The sequence below is a fragment of the Agelaius tricolor genome, unplaced genomic scaffold, assembly GCF_023055355.1.
Source record: "Agelaius tricolor isolate 1412-34295 unplaced genomic scaffold, bAgeTri1.0.p SCAF_53, whole genome shotgun sequence".
NCBI lineage: Eukaryota > Metazoa > Chordata > Aves > Passeriformes > Icteridae > Agelaius > Agelaius tricolor.
In genome coordinates this window covers 880130-895483 of record NW_027269313.1, presented here as the reverse complement: position 1 = coordinate 895483, position 15354 = coordinate 880130, and the positions used below count along the sequence as shown (strand labels likewise).

The following is a 15354-nucleotide window of genomic DNA, read 5'->3' as shown; positions in this document are numbered from 1 at the left end:
TGGGAATGAGAGAAGAGTTTAATGCCATTACAATCATTTTCTCCCTGCCAAGATTCCTCTCAAATACTCTTGTAACTTTCACCAGCTCTAGTGGTACCAGGCCAGGGACTGGCAAGACTGAAATTTTAGCAGTTTTATGTTATTGTGCCATGCACAAGCTTTTGGTGTGTCCCTGTAGCATCCATTAGCATTTTCCCTCTGATCCTGCCCCTTTTTTCCACCTTGTTTTCCTTTTGTGGGGTGTTGGTCGCTCATGTTGCATTCCTGTCTTTCAGCAGGATCATTGCTGGCTGGTCCCTGTGCAGAATTTGTAGCTGACCTGTAGCAGGTGACAGCTGAAGAAATGAACTGATAGCGACCTCAGAAAGCTGAACAAAGGGAAATGCAAAGCCCTGTGCCATGGGTGGGACAGGATGGATGTAGAGAAAGATGCATGGGCAAAGAGTACCAGCAGCTGGGCTCTCCTGGGAGGCTCAAGCTGAGAGGGTCTGGGCACACATCTTGGAAAGGGGATGCTGCTTTGAGGCAAAAAATGCACATTTGGTCCTTTGGATGGTGGACTGAACCAGGAACCAGGTTGCCCAGAGAGGCCATGGAATCTCCATCCTGGATTGTTCTGCTCCTGCTAGTCCTGGCTGTGTGTGAGGTGGGCTGGAGCCTGCCTGAGGTCCAGGCTGCCTGAGGTAACAGACAGAGCTCACCATGGCACCACTGCTTATTTCCACTATTTTCCTCCTCTGAGAGTTTTCCTTCCCCAGAATTTACCTCTTGAAATAAAGTAGCTTATAATATTTTCCACAAGCCTTTAACTTGGTGATGCTTTCCTCGAGTATGAAAGCAGTGGGAGAATTGTATTTTTAAAGGAATCCCCACTTGAGTTACGGATGACATGCTCGCATGCTTGTGAAATGTGTTTGCTCAGAGTTCCTTTGTTTGCTGCTGCCAGCCTTGTGGTGATCCTGCGCCCATGTGGCTTTTCCTAGTGGCTTCCCCGAGGCTCCCTCGGGCACACACAGCATTGACTGCCATGAAGTTCACCAGGGGACTGAAGTGAGAATAATTTTGCAGCCTGAGAGATGGATTCCTGCCTGTCAGAAAGGCCATTCCAGCGTCCAGGGTGCATCCTCTGTGTTAATCGACAGGTGAGGAAATGTAAAGGTTTCTTCACACCCTCCTTGCTGTGGATTTCTTTCAACTAAGCCATTTTATTTCTCTGTCTGAGGGACAGAGGGAAGATGCTGTATCTTTTGTTTCAAGGCCTTAGGGTTAGAACTTCATCTTTGGCTGTCTTTAGGTTGCTACATCAAAGTAGGCAGTAAGAAATTAAAACCACCCGGATAACATAATAAAAAAGAACAAGCCATTTAGGGGAAAAAAAAAAAAAAATCAATATTTTGTCTTTTAGGTCCCCAGTGAGAAATGCTTCTGCAGAGAAGACAGAGGGGAAAACATGAACAATGGGCTTCTCCTGCCCTAATTGCAAGTACAGCAGGCATGTCGAGTGGGAGTTTGAGAGGCAGAGGTAAGGACTGCTTTGTAAACAGGAACAGAGCTGCTGAAACAGAAGGACAATAGCTAAGGACCAACCTGTAGCTAAATCTACCTCCAAGAAACCTTATCTGAGGAAGTAAGTATAATTCTAGATCAATGTATCTTTATTTTACCTCCTGCTGAATGCCCTTGCTGCATTTTATATGAAGCTTGATTGTATAAATGGGTGTCATGTTTTGTAAATACTTCCAGGTGTGGGAAAAACAGGTGGGGGAATGGCTGATGTCTGGATATCACTTGGATGGCATAAAAAACCAGCTGCTGGTTTTCTGAGCTGCTGCAACTGGACCTGACCAGAGCAAGGGTCTTTAGGGCCATGAGAAGGTATTAAAATCTCACTGGGCTTCCCTGTCCACAGAGGATTTAGTCTCCAGAGGCAGAGCAGGAGTCACATTTTCAAACACCGTGTGTTTGGGTTTGGGGGCACCTTTCCTACCCATTTAGTGAATATAGCCACTCTTCTTTATTGACATTATGGAGTGAAAAGTGACTGCTCCACCAGCCAAAATAAATTAAACCTGCCTTGTTAGGATCGCTGCCTCTGAGCATTAAAAGTGTGAAACTCACTCTGGGCAGCAAGTCATTAAATATACAGGGAAAAGGTGCAGAGGTTAAAGAATACTCAGATAAGTTAGATATATGCAAGTCAGCAGGGCCTCGTGAAATTCACCCTGGAGTACTGCAGGTACTGGCTGAGGTGATCTCTGAGCTATTAGCAATTATCTCTGAGAGCTCGTGGAGGATGAGTGAGGTCCCAGCGGACGGGAGAAAGGCAAACACAGAACCTGTCTTTGAAAAGGGGAAATGGGAAGACCCAGGGAATCACAGGCCAGTCAGCCTGGCTTTGATACTGAGAAAAATGAAGGAGCAAATTATTGAACAATCAATTTGTAAACACCTAGAGGAAAATAAGGTGATAAGAAACAGCCTGCTCGGGTTTGTCAAGAACAAATCACATCAAAGCAATCTCATTTCCTTCTTTGACAGTGTAACTGGCCCAGTGGATAAGGAGCAAGAAGCAGATGTGATAGATCTTGACTTTAGCGAGGCTTCTGACACACATCCACATGACATTTTCATAAGTAAACAGGAGAAATATGGTTTAGATGAAGTTATTGTGTGATGGGTGCAAAACTGTAAAATTTGGCTTATCAGTAAAGCAGTTATCAATGGTTTGTTGTCAGACTGGGAAAATATATCAAATAAGATACCACAGAGGACTGTCTTAGGTCCAGTATTATTCAATATTTTCAGCTTTGATGATGGAATATGTAGAAAACTTCAAAAAATTGCATATGATACTGAACGAGGAGGGGTTACAAACAGAACAGGATTTGAATACAAAATGGGCTTGATAAATTGAAGAAAGTGTCTGAAATCAATAGGATGAAATTCAATAAAGGAAGACAAGTGCAATGTATTACTTTTGGGGAAGGAAAAATCAAATGCACAAGTATTAAATGGGAAACAACTAGTTTGAGAGCGGTTTTCATAAAAGAGGCTTAGCACAGAGCACAAGCAAAATGAAATCCAGAAATGTGAAGGTGTGTGAAGAGTAAATTCCACGATTGTATGAATTAATAGCAATATTGTGAATAACTGGGAAATAATTATCTAGTTCTGCTCTGAGTGGTGGAGCCTGACCCAGGAATATTACATCTGTGTCCAACAGTAATGGCACATTTTGAAAATCATTCTCCTTTAGATGGAGAAAGAACAAAGCCTAGAAAACAATTTCTGTGAGGAAAAGCTGAATTAACTGAGTATGGGCTTTTTTCTGAGGAAAATCTGTAATGCGTCTACAGTATGCAAAATATTATTTAAAATCTTGTAAAGAAAAGGGAACTTGCCTGCTTTCCCTGTTTGAAATGATGTAAAAAAGAAAAAGAAAGAAAGAAAAAAGGATGGAATAAGCTCAAGTGGATAGAGAGATGTTCTGGCTATGGGGATGATACTGCACTGGAACAGGGTTTCTGAGGATATTCTGGAATCCTTGTTTCAAGTCCTGAAAATGGGTCAGACAGACATCTGTCTGTGATGTGAAACAGATGTCCTCTGGAGGGTACTCCTACTTTTACATTTCTACAGTAATTCATACTCCTCAGTCAAGAGAAAAGCTCACATGAACAAGATAAGCAAGAATTAAATGCATGGATATAAATTTCCTCCCAGACTCCCACTTTTCCACTGCAAAGTTCTTTTTTTGGATTTATGTACACTTATCACACAGTCCCCTGTTCTCCTTTTTACCTTATTTTGCTTTGAAACAGAGGGAAACGTTGCTAGTGATTCCATAATTAAATGAAAGATTATGAAGCTAGACAGGGCTGCCTTCTGTCTAAACATGAAATCATGCATGTTCATTCTCCTGGGCTGCCTGCTGGTGCAAAATCGAGACCAACAAACTTTAAAAACCCTCAAAACACCAAACATTTTTGATATTATCTGCTGTAAGCTGCTCTAAGAAACACTTTGCTCTTTTCCTCTTTTTAATTTTGATGAAGATACAGTCAGAGAATGAAGCTTTATAAACATGCTTTCTCCCTTTTAATGATTGACATGGTACAAACTGGGTGGTACTTTTATGATGTTTTATTGGCATAATTTTGAACTAGACAGAATGCTGTAAACCCTCTGCATCTTGTTTCTGTGTGAGCCACGTGCATCCTGAAACATAGCCTTGAAATACCTAGTGAGAAGTAGGATCTTCATTTAGGGCTGTAAGGCCATAAATCTTAGTCATCAAGTGTTGTTTTGTGTGAAGACTATGAGAAGAAAAAGCCACTTTTAAATGACTGATCTAAACTAACATGTTTAACTGCAGGATTTGCACTCTGCATTGTGGAAGATGCTCCAGTCAAAGAGCAGAATGTCTCTTCTCCTCGATGTGCTTGGCTTTGTGATGATACCTGCACAAAATAAATTTGTGAAACCCTTCTTAAAAGGCTACAAGGCTGTGCTCACCAGTAAAGAAGTGCTTGCGTGGCTGTGAAACTTGGATTCTTTCCTTTGTATCTCTGTGAGACCTTTCCAGGTGCAGGAACCAGGCATATTATATTTTCTGTAGATGTTGGTGGGATGAATGTACTTACTCCCAAATTTGGGACCTATGTGGAGGTTTAGGAGCAGAAATGTATGTATTTGGGAAAGGAATGTTTATTTACCAGATGAGCTGGCCCTTGGCAAGCTGTGTTTGAGTGAGATCAGCTCTCAGCTCCTTGGGAGGGGTTTGTCGAGGCTGTGTGGGGGTTGTTCCTGAGCATCCAGAGGGAGCCAGGTCAGCTGGAGCCGGGATCATGCAGGATGCTAAGGGTACATCCATGTGATGCTGTGCTGCATGGGTGTAGACATCCATGCCAAGGTTAATAATGTTACCAACCTTCCTTTTCTCTGTTTTGTTCTGCCTCACATTTTTAACCTCCATACTTTAGTTTTACCTGTTTTTAAAGTCTCATATTACAATTTGCAACTGAGTGTTTGTCAAAACTGAGCCCCCCAGGATCTTCTGAAGTGCCAGCAATGTTTTATACACCCCTTAAGTCTTGCTAAAAGACTATTTTGAGACTACTGATACTGTGAAGAAAAATAAACTCATAGTTAGTGACCCCTGTAGTATGGTTGAACTGATAGGAAGATGCACCACTATTTACATTTATGGTGAAGTCTACAGTACATAACATTTAAGAGGGAATTCTGTAGCAGAAGGTTTTGGGAGGCCACTGGCAATACTGTCATTAACTTGCCGGTGAGAAGGTAGAACCATATTTAGAGCCACTTTTACCCCTGTTTTCTGTAATATAATAGTTTTTGGGCTTTCATTAGCTACCACAAATGAAAGATTTGTGGTAGTATGGAACGAAGTGGGTTCTTCTTGCCACTTGCAAAAGGTCTTATTAAACATAAAGTAAAATCAAGCTTCCTGAATCTAAATATAGGCAGGACTAAATCGGCAGATCTCAGTAAACATGATTGCTTAGTAATGGAGATAATGCTGAGTGAGCTTTATAGAAGGGGGAAAAAACCTAAATAAAAAGAAAATTATCTGAAATGCTGCCAAAAGTTAATGCTTTTTTTCCCCTCTATGAAGCAACATTGTCCTTGTTTTCCACCTCAACCAGCTTGAGACATCTCACAGAGAGACATTTTCCCCAGTCTGAAACATATCCACAGCCTGTTCCACACTAAAATTATCAACCATACAAGTTGCGTCATGACAGTCAGGAAAAAAAACCCTGTCTAAGATAAGATCACATCCTGACCATGTTTCTATTTTTATTTTTTTTAAGAATTAATACTGTGTTCACAGAATAACTCCTCTAGGGAGTAGTAGCCTCTCAGTAATCAGCTGGTCAGGCAGCATAGAGGACACCCATCATAGGCAGTGTGCATCTTTAATTACAGGGGTGATGCTGGTTAAGAGGAAAGATCTGTTCCTATCCACAGGAGGGTTTAAGCCCATTTTTGAAGCCTCTAAAAGGATCTTGCTGAAACTGAGTCTTTGCTGGAATTTCTCACCCGTGTCCCCTCAGCTCAAGCCTTCAGGCTGAGCTCTGTGTTGTGCCAGAGGGAATCAGTTTGGAGGGGCTGGGTGAGCACAGCCACCCTTCAGCTGGGACTCAGTGTGGCTCTGCCCATTTCCAGTGACTCTCTGATCTCAATTCCCAAGCCCTGAGTGGAGAGATGGTGTCTTCTGAAGATTTCTGGCTGTGCCAAATTACTGGAACACAAAAAAAAATACAAGAGGGGACACGCATGCAGATGTTGCAAGGTCATGCATGGAAAAAAGACAACACTGATGGGTAGAAACTCAAATTGTTGCTTGCTTACCAGCATTACTTAATTCAATTACATCCACTGAATTATCTGTAACAGCAGACTTTGTGGAGAGGTATGGCCCACCTGTGATACATATATAAATATATACATGTATATATTTATACACTATCATGGTGATAAATTTTAATGAGAGCTTCATCACAACCAGCTGGTGTTGTTTGAAACAAATTACATTAATAATGCGCCTGAATTTTCAGCACAGGACCAAATAATGAGAGTTGTAAAGCTGCAACATAATGTGGAGTCGGCAGTTTAGTGGGCTGGCACTCCCACCTTAGGCAAGGCTCTGAATCTGCCTCCCTCTGTGGGATGAGGTTTAACCCTCCCTCCTCCACACCGCGCTGGGATGTCACAGGAGTGCAGCCTCCTGGCACTGAGGAGAAATGCTGAGATATCTGACAAGCGAGGCCTGTATTAACACCTCAGGTAGCACGTCTATTTTGGGGCCAGCAGGCTGGCAGCTCCCTGCTGTGTGATGCTTCTGTCCTCTGCCTCCCTGCTTTGGGGCGCTCTGGGTCCTGCTCGCGCCGCCCTGCGCCGCATGGGAGAGGTGGTGGAACTCACAGCACTCCTCTCCTCCTCCCGCTGCCCTGCAGTGGTGGAGGGCCAAAGGCAGGATGTGTTTCCAGTGTGCTGCCTCGGTCAGGGTCCAGGAGGTGCAGTGAGGCACTTTGACAAGGATCTGCACCATGCTGGCAGTGCTGTTCCTGTGGTGGAAGGGCTCCATTCCTGGTGATGCAGAGCACAGGGACCTTAATGTGGGACTGGAATGCAGCAGCAGCCCTGTGCTGCACACTTCCCACCCAATGTTGGAGCAAAACTCCACCGGGATGGAGGGATTTCACCACTCTTCTTGTTATATGTTCTCAGTACATGTGTTTAAGGTGTGCTAGAACGTCTTCCTTGCTTCTCTATGACTTCTGGCTGAAGATCAACATGAATTCTTCAGTGCTCCCTTTCTCTTTGTTTGAGGGTAGGCAGCTCTCCTTACAAGCCCCACTTTCTTCTGCCTGGCTACCCAGATTCCATCAGCAAGATATGATAAAAGGCAAATGTGTGTCTCAGTGTGTGCACAGACACAGAGATGCCCATGCCTGGGACTCTTGGTAAATACTTTAAGTGTAGAGTTTCTCTATCAATATTCTATTCTCCATAACCTATCTCTTTTACTCAGTCACTCTTGTCTGTCTTGACACTTAACTCTGTGATTTTTTCTTTACTTTCTAGATCATCATAAATTAAAGGACTTCTTGATTTTTAACAATACCTTCCTTTTTTATTCCTTTTTTATTCCTTTTTTTTTTTTCTGAGGCTAATCTTCAGTTAATACAGAATCGTGAGCATATAAATAAAAATGTCTGTTGTGTGTCTTTCTTGCTATAAATCTGATCATTCCTCATACTGCTGCTCAGTATATCTCCCCTAAGGTATGCTGAATTTGATCAAATCACTACATCACCGGAATGTTGAGTGTTACTCATTTGTGTGCTAATTACTCTTAATCTGGGCCCTTTTAAAAAGGTCGTCAATTAGACTTTATTGAATTGTCAGCCTTGGTAGCAGTGAAGGGAATCTGGTAGCTGGTGTAATGATGTCACAGATGGCTAAATACTCTGAAGTCTGAAGGGAAAAATGAATTAAATATAAGTTCAAGTTACACAATGTGGTGTGAAAATGTGGGAGCCAGGCTTTTTGTGGAGGAAACTACTGTTCACAGCTGATTGAAGCTGACTCTAAAGACCTCTTTTATGGCACCCTCTGGAAAGAGCTATGAATAAATGACCCTTTCTCATCTTATTCCCAAGGTTCACCTTGAAATAGGTCTCTTCTACGTGGAGCAGATCTTCTGCCTTTTTAAGAACATCTCAAGGCCACCTTGCTGCTGTTTGTTTTCCTTTGCTGGAGGTTGGGACAAGAAGATAAAAACTTGTAGCTTGAATTGCTCAATACCCACTAGTTCTAAACTTTAACCTTATCTCAGCCAGGAATTTTTGAAGGTGTTTTGAGGACCTGGACTAAATGAATCCATATTTTATAAGCCAGTCTTTTAATGGATTTGCTGTGTGTTACTGTCAGTGTGTCTCCAGAAAAAATAGGTGAGCAATTTTTTGTTTTCACACATTTTTTTTTTGGTAAGCAATTTGGTCTGAGGAAAATTTTGAATGAAGAACATTGCAACCAGAAGATAAATGGCAATCAATACTCGTTTCAACATAATGTATGCCTGAAATTGTACTTACCTATGCACAAGCACAATAATGGTCAAAATTCTGACATAAATAAAGATATTTTACACTTCTGATAGTGGGTTTCTTTTGTTATTTGACCTCATTTATTATTGGATATGTAATTTCCACTGCACATTTAGCTCACATGCTTATTAGTCTTATCCAGTTAAGTAACAGAAATTCATACTCCTTTTATTTCTGATCTTGCACATTTGGAGAGTGTTGAGAAAAGCCATAGAAAGGAGATGTACTCATTATCCTGATCAGAAAACAGGGCAAAATGACCAGTCGATTATGTGTGTACCTTACAGATCTCATTAATGGGTGCAATTTAGTTAGTCCTGAGGTAAAGATTTTTCAGGTCTTTTTGACTGCATGGGAAGAGAGGGCAAATCTAGCTTTAAAAGGTTACCACCTTTTATAAAGTGTACTTGAAACTTTGGGAACTGAGAAATTCGAATGAAGGGCAGGGATGGTTACTGTGCTTTTTTTTTTTTTTTTTTTTTTTTGTTATTTTTCCTCCTCATTCAAATAAAGTATGTCTGGGAATGGAGAGAAAGAGCCAGAAGCTATCTTCAGGAGGGACAGAAAGTTTCCAAACAAGGCAACTGAGCTAGCAGAGAGCAACAGGCTGTACTTGTAAAAACTTTCAGTGTTAGCAGGGAAGAAGGAGCAGCAGTGGTGTTGGTAACCTGTTCAGATGAAACTTCAGGGTTATCTCCTGTGCATGCATTTGGCTGGCTCTGCTGTGGATCATAACCTCCTCCTTGGAGGATCCAGGATTACATTCCTGCCCCAGGAATCCCTGATTTCTGCTGCGTTCACTAAATAACACCCATATGCAAATACCAATATGCCCCATTTGGGGATTTTTGTTAACAGTTTTGTGGGATACTGGAGGCTGGTGTGTGGGGATGGCTGGAATATCATAGTGTGGGAGGCACTGGGGAGTCCTAACTCTTTTTTCACGTTGATTACTGTGAGATATGGAATCTCCTGTTTTCTTTTAACTTTGGGATGGATTCTGATTCCTTTCACTTTACTCCTGAGCTGAATGGTACCTTGTTCCACAAGTACAAATTTGGTGGTTCAAAGGGATCATTCATTGGTGGGAAGGTACTATTCAACACAACTAAAAACCTTGGAATCTAGTCCTTAAATCAAATTTGCTAGCTGAAGCTTTATGTGTGTGTTTGTGTGTGCATGTCTGGTTTTCAGCTGATTTTTAGCAAGGGACTGTAGTTCGCCCTTTTAGCCTTCACTGAAACCTTTCATTTCCTGTGCTACTGTTAGGTCACAAAGCTTCATAATGTTCTTCGTTGTTGTTGTTTGTTTCATGCACTGAATTAGAAATTAATTCTCTCTCAGCTTCTCTTGCATGTGCTTCTAAAATTGTATTCTCCATTTAATGTATTCCATGGTATGTGTGTCTCATCAAATGTGACAGATTGGGGTGATTCTGTCAATAATTCATATTTGATATCAAATAGAACAAAGTTAAGAAGGAATTGCAAGGTAATATAATCCCTGTCCCCTTTAAACAGATGAAGTTGGACTAAAATTTATGTCTTCGACCAGGACACTTAACATTCAAAAGCCAAACCTGCCAGCACAGGGAGTGATAGCTGTTTGTTTGGAAGTAATGTGGGAAGCCAGGACAGAGGATAGCAATTGGCATCTTCAAAAGAAGTCCTGTGGGCCTCGCTTTTCAGAGGTGAGGAAGCAACCATGGATCTCATCAAATTCCACTGGAGTCCCAGGTGCTCAATACCTCTGAATTTCAAGCAGTTAAGTAGGGCATGCAAACTGGGATGGTGCAAGCTGACAACAGTTGGGGCTGATCCACTTGAAGGTGCTGCTAAGGCAATTGCTGAGAAACTAAAGGCTGAAAAGGAAAATTCTAAAATCAGTTTTGTACATGCCAAAGACCCTTCAAGCATCTTTGGCTTCTTTGATAGAGTCTGAGATGATTTGATTAGTATAGAGAAACAGCAGTCAAGGAGGGTTTGTTTTTTATTTTTTAAAGCAGCTCTAAATGGTTGGAAGATGTGAAGACAAGAGTCTGTTTCTGCTCTGTCTGGGAGAGGAAGCCTCCCCGCTCTGTGCCAAGAGTTTGCTCCATGATGACTGATGGAAAGCAGGGACTCCTGCTGGGCTGTGCAGGCTCAGTGAAGCAGCTGTTCTTCAGAAAGGGGGCAGCTGAAATTTCACATGGGTGCTGTGCATGCAGTTTCACCTCCAGAGCTTCACCAGGCATCTTTTTTCCTGCTACAATTGGTCTTTCTTCCATGGGCATCTGCTAGAGATCTTTTTGTATTGTTTTGATCCAATAAGACTGAGATACAGTAAGGAATCCTTGAATGTTTCTGAGAATCAGAAATGTTTTGTAATCTCCTGGAGACAGGCAAAAATATAATTTTGCTGCAGTAGAAACAGTAGCAAAAGTCGCTTTGAAATCCCATGTGTCTGCCCATGAGGAACTGTCTGATACTGCAAGTTTCTCCCTAATCTCCTGTGGGATCCTTCTGCTGTGTCTGCAGTGTTCTGCATCTCATGATGCCCATCTTTTGTAGTTGGATAACACACACTGAAAATGTTCTGCAATTTCCTGTGGAATTGTCTGTTGAGGAAGTCACACTATCACAAAAAGCACCTTGAGATTTTCAAAACTGTAAAGTTCTTGGCTCATGGATTTTTCCCAGCTCCTTGTTTTCCTCAGCCAGGCTTAGAACAGTTGCCCTTCCTCTCCAACCAAGGCACCCTGCCCTGGACCAGGCCTGCTTTGCTGAGGCCTCTCAGGGGCTGATTTATGTGCTGACAAAAGCAACCACGTGTAAGGAAGCAGTCTGTCTCCCAAGCTTTTCTGTGGGCTGAAGATTCCTGCTGCACAGATGCTGCTCAAGGAGACGTTGTGTAATTCAACTGCAGGAGTCTCAGAGGGCTGGGAAAGCAAAAATCTGTCTGGGACAGTCGAATGTAGTGCTGTGTGGCTATGGAGATGAAGCTTTAAGCCTTCATGCCTTTGAGTCTTGTTGATAGGATAAAGCAGTACAGGGGAAAGCACTGTGTGAAGAATAGGGTGTCTGCCTCCTCCTTCAATTTTGGGTCTGACCCAAAATGAAGCACTCATCACCTGTAACAGATGAATTTACCCTGCTGTTCATGCAATATTCCCCTTGCTAAATGTGTTGCAGAGGTGATGAAGCCACATGCTGCAGCAAGGCTGGTGTTCATTGAAAGTTTTTCTCCTTTAAGAGTGCGGAATGCACAAAGGGAAGATGAAAACAAGGAGTGGTGGTAACCAATGCTCAGAGTGTCCAAGAATGTCTTGCTCATATGGGAAAATCAGAAACACAACCACCAGCCCCTTCAAATGGGGTCTCAAAGACCCCAGTCTATTTTGGAGAAAACACACTGGACTCAGAATTGCAACTCAGTGCTCAGTCTGTGTTACCCTCATGGTGGATTTATTCAACAACTCACAGCTGATTGGGCCTGATTCTTCTTTCTTTTGCAGTTTTAGCTCAGCAGTCATCTGTACAAACTTTATAGGATTATCCTTATTAAAAACTCTATTTGTTCTTGTTTCAATGAGAGCAAACTATGTATCTGCAGTAAAGCAAGATTTGGGTTTTTTTGGTTCTTGTTTTGAAGTCTGATGGAAGCAACTACTAGCTTTTTTTCACAACACTTATGCTTAGGACAAAAAATTACAGTGAAATTGTGGGGAGAAGAGGATTATGCTTTGACTATAATGAGGAAAACAAACACTTCATTTTGAGTGACCTAGAATGGGGAAAAAAAACAAAAGGAAAATTCTGTGTAAGGATTCTAGTCACCAGGTAACAGAAATGCCTGAAACCAGGCATTTACAGGCTTTTATGAAAGTGTTTTCTTTGTGTTACAGCGTAGAAGAATAATGATTTGAAACACAGGAAGTTGCCATGGAACAGAATCATCACCCACTGATGAGCTTTATTGTCTCATAATGTGTCACCCTACCAAGAGTCACAGCAAATGGTCAAGATACTCTCTGTGGTGGTGGGCCAAGACCATGGCACTGTCTTGTGACTTACTCAAAACGTGCAATAATAAACATCTCTTCTACTTGTCATTTTCTATTTCACTGTGTTTACCCCAAAAAGAGGATAACTTTTCAGAAAAGAGTGAAAAGTTGCAAACAAGAACAAAAAATATTTTCCCAGGGTAGAATATTCTGTTATATAACACTTTTTACTGTGTGCTGGAAGGAAAAAACACACTTGAAGAGCAAGATGAAAACAAAACTCTAAAGAAGTGAGTTTTGGATGTATCCTTAATGCAAACTGAGAAAACTGAAGTTAGAGAATGTAGATGACACACCAGTCATGGCACTCTGCTTGCAGTTTTAAATGTCATGTGCTGCAGACACTTTTTTTGCTCCCCCGGTCCACAGGAGAAACTCAATTCCTCTCTTCCCCCTAACCATCATCCTGCAGCCTATGGTCAAAACACATTGTTCTGCTTTCCATTCTCACAGTTTTACTTATTCCAGACCAACTAAACAGACTCCTTTTCTTTGCAATCTGGAAATCCAAAAATCTCAGCCTAATCTTTCTGCTTCTGATGCCTTCCAAGTTTTGATGAGGTTGTTTAATCTCTTGATGGTATTAAAGAGCAGGTCAATGCTGCTCCAGTTATTCTGTAGATTTTTGCCACTCTATGGATGTCAGGAATACTCTTTTTATCTTCTCTTTTGAATCCCCTGTTAATCATATCATGATGCACCTTCTTTAAATCTACAGTTTTATCGAATGGTGTTTTTAATCTTTGCAGAACTCCTAACTAGTCACGTCCATAAAGAAATGAAAAAAAACCCCTGGTATTCGCATCACCTGATGTGGTTGGTTTTTTGGGCTCTGCAAAGATTAAAAACACAGTAAGACTTGAGAGCATCCTGGAGGGAATATAGAGGTTGCTATTAATATGCTCTTCTTTTGAACAGAACTGATCTGAGGGTTTGGAAATAGAGGAAAAGTCACTGTTTAAAGGTTGAGATTTTAGATGCACATGTTATGGTGAGAAGAAACTGGGAAAATTAAGAGGGCCAATGCTGAAGCTGCTGGTGGGGTCATCCTCATTTCCATGTGCTTTGATGGGTCACTCCCTGTGGCGGGATTGAAGTAGAATGACTGGGGTGGTGTCACTGGTGGGATGACTCCTCATGTGCTGATGGAGAGCACTCTGTGGGAGACAGGCAGATCACTGAGGAGGTTTTACAGGCTTGTTCATGGCCAGGACAGTTCTTTGTGTCCTTCTTCTGCAGTGTCAGCTCCACGCTGCTCTTGCCAGGCCGATGTTGGCTGCTGGTGAGGAGGGACTGCAGCCCTCACCCTCTTTCACACAATGCAGCCACTCAGCCACAATCTGAGACGTTTAGACCAGAAATAACCTCCTTTTTTTCCCTCATACCTCCTTTGCCTGGTCTTTATCAGCCGTGGGTGTCTCCCAGAAAACCTGGCTAAGAGCTTGGGCGTGTACCAGCCCAGTCCTTCTGCAGGAGATGTCAGTGCAGAGCTCCACGGGCTCCACAGAAAAATGGGGAAAAAAAGGGGGAGGAGGGACAGAGGAGACACCAGGCAGGAATGGACATGGTGTCAAACACAGAGGAAAGGAGGAAGAGAGAGGGGCAGGAAGGGGATAAGCTCTTTAAAGAAAGAAAAGGCAGGATGGAAACACAGCGAGGACAAAGAGCATTCCTGTTGGGAATCCTGGGGTCTCTCTTCAGGTCTGGGCACAGATTTGTCATGCAGCCTTTGGAAAGTCATGTCACGTTCCTGCCTGCAATGTGTCCTCAGGAGCCTGGAATGTGAGCTTAGCTGCTTATTATTGGACTCCTTATTTACAAAGCTAGGAGGGCCTGTTTTGATCTTTTATTCCAACTCTTTTCGCAGTGTATGTGGTTGAACTTGCTAAAATTAATTACTGCTTAACCTGCAGCCTGTATTCTAAGAAAAAAACTCCAGAATTTATGGGGAAAATTCAGTGCAAATCTTTAAATCTCAGTTTGGTGTGCTTGCCTAGCAGTTAACCATCCTGCTTTGTTTTTTTTTTTTTTTTAATTCTTCCTGCTCTAATTTGTTTAATTGTTTTACCTTCATCTTCCGTAGACGTTAAGCCTCAACATCTCTTTGTCTTTAGACCGAAACCTCCCTCAATTACCAAATTTTTATCCCTCATAGTTGGCTGTAATGTCTAATTAATTCACCCCCTCTTTACGAGCCTCTCCGCAGAGAAAGATTTGATTTATTTAAGCCACCAGGCGCGTTCCCTGACGCTTTAATTGTCCTCGCAGCTCTTCTCTCTGGTTCACCTCGCCACCATCTCCCTGGATCCCGGGGCGCTGGAGGAGGAGCAGCGCACCTCACAAAGAGCACAAAGCCCTGGTTGTGGGCAGGAAATCCTTTGTGACCGGCTCCCGTCCTCCTCCTCCTTTGCCAGGCAGGCGTGACCGCGGCTGCAGGGAGAGGGAATTGCCTCTCCTCTCCTTCCCAGCCCCTGGAGCGTGTGCCCGCATCTCCGGGCGGGTCCGGGATGCTGCGAGCATCCTCGGGATGCTCCTTTGTCCCAGATGGCTCCAGGAAGCGCCTCTCGCCGTCCTGAGGATGGAAGCTCGCTCTTCACAGCAGCGCTGGCTGCCTTTGTTTGGTCCTGTGTGGTTAAACATTACTTTGCAGCTGTTTCCCACACACTTTTCTTT

The 15354-nt window shown here is 42.6% G+C and overlaps 1 long non-coding RNA gene across 3 annotated transcripts in view; it reads left to right on the top strand.

The window, feature by feature from the left end:
- The window catches only part of LOC139604592 (uncharacterized), a 62422-nt gene that overhangs the window by 35883 nt on the left and 11185 nt on the right, over positions 1-15354 (top strand). Inside the window, exons 4-5 of one of the 3 annotated variants that reach the window (XR_011684020.1) lie at positions 1406-1522; positions 8193-8701. This is a non-coding gene — a long non-coding RNA (uncharacterized lncRNA). Of the gene's footprint in view, positions 1-1405; positions 1523-4375; positions 4834-8192; positions 8702-15354 lie in introns of those variants that run through there. The other 2 variants (XR_011684018.1, XR_011684019.1) reach the window with 2 other exon arrangements.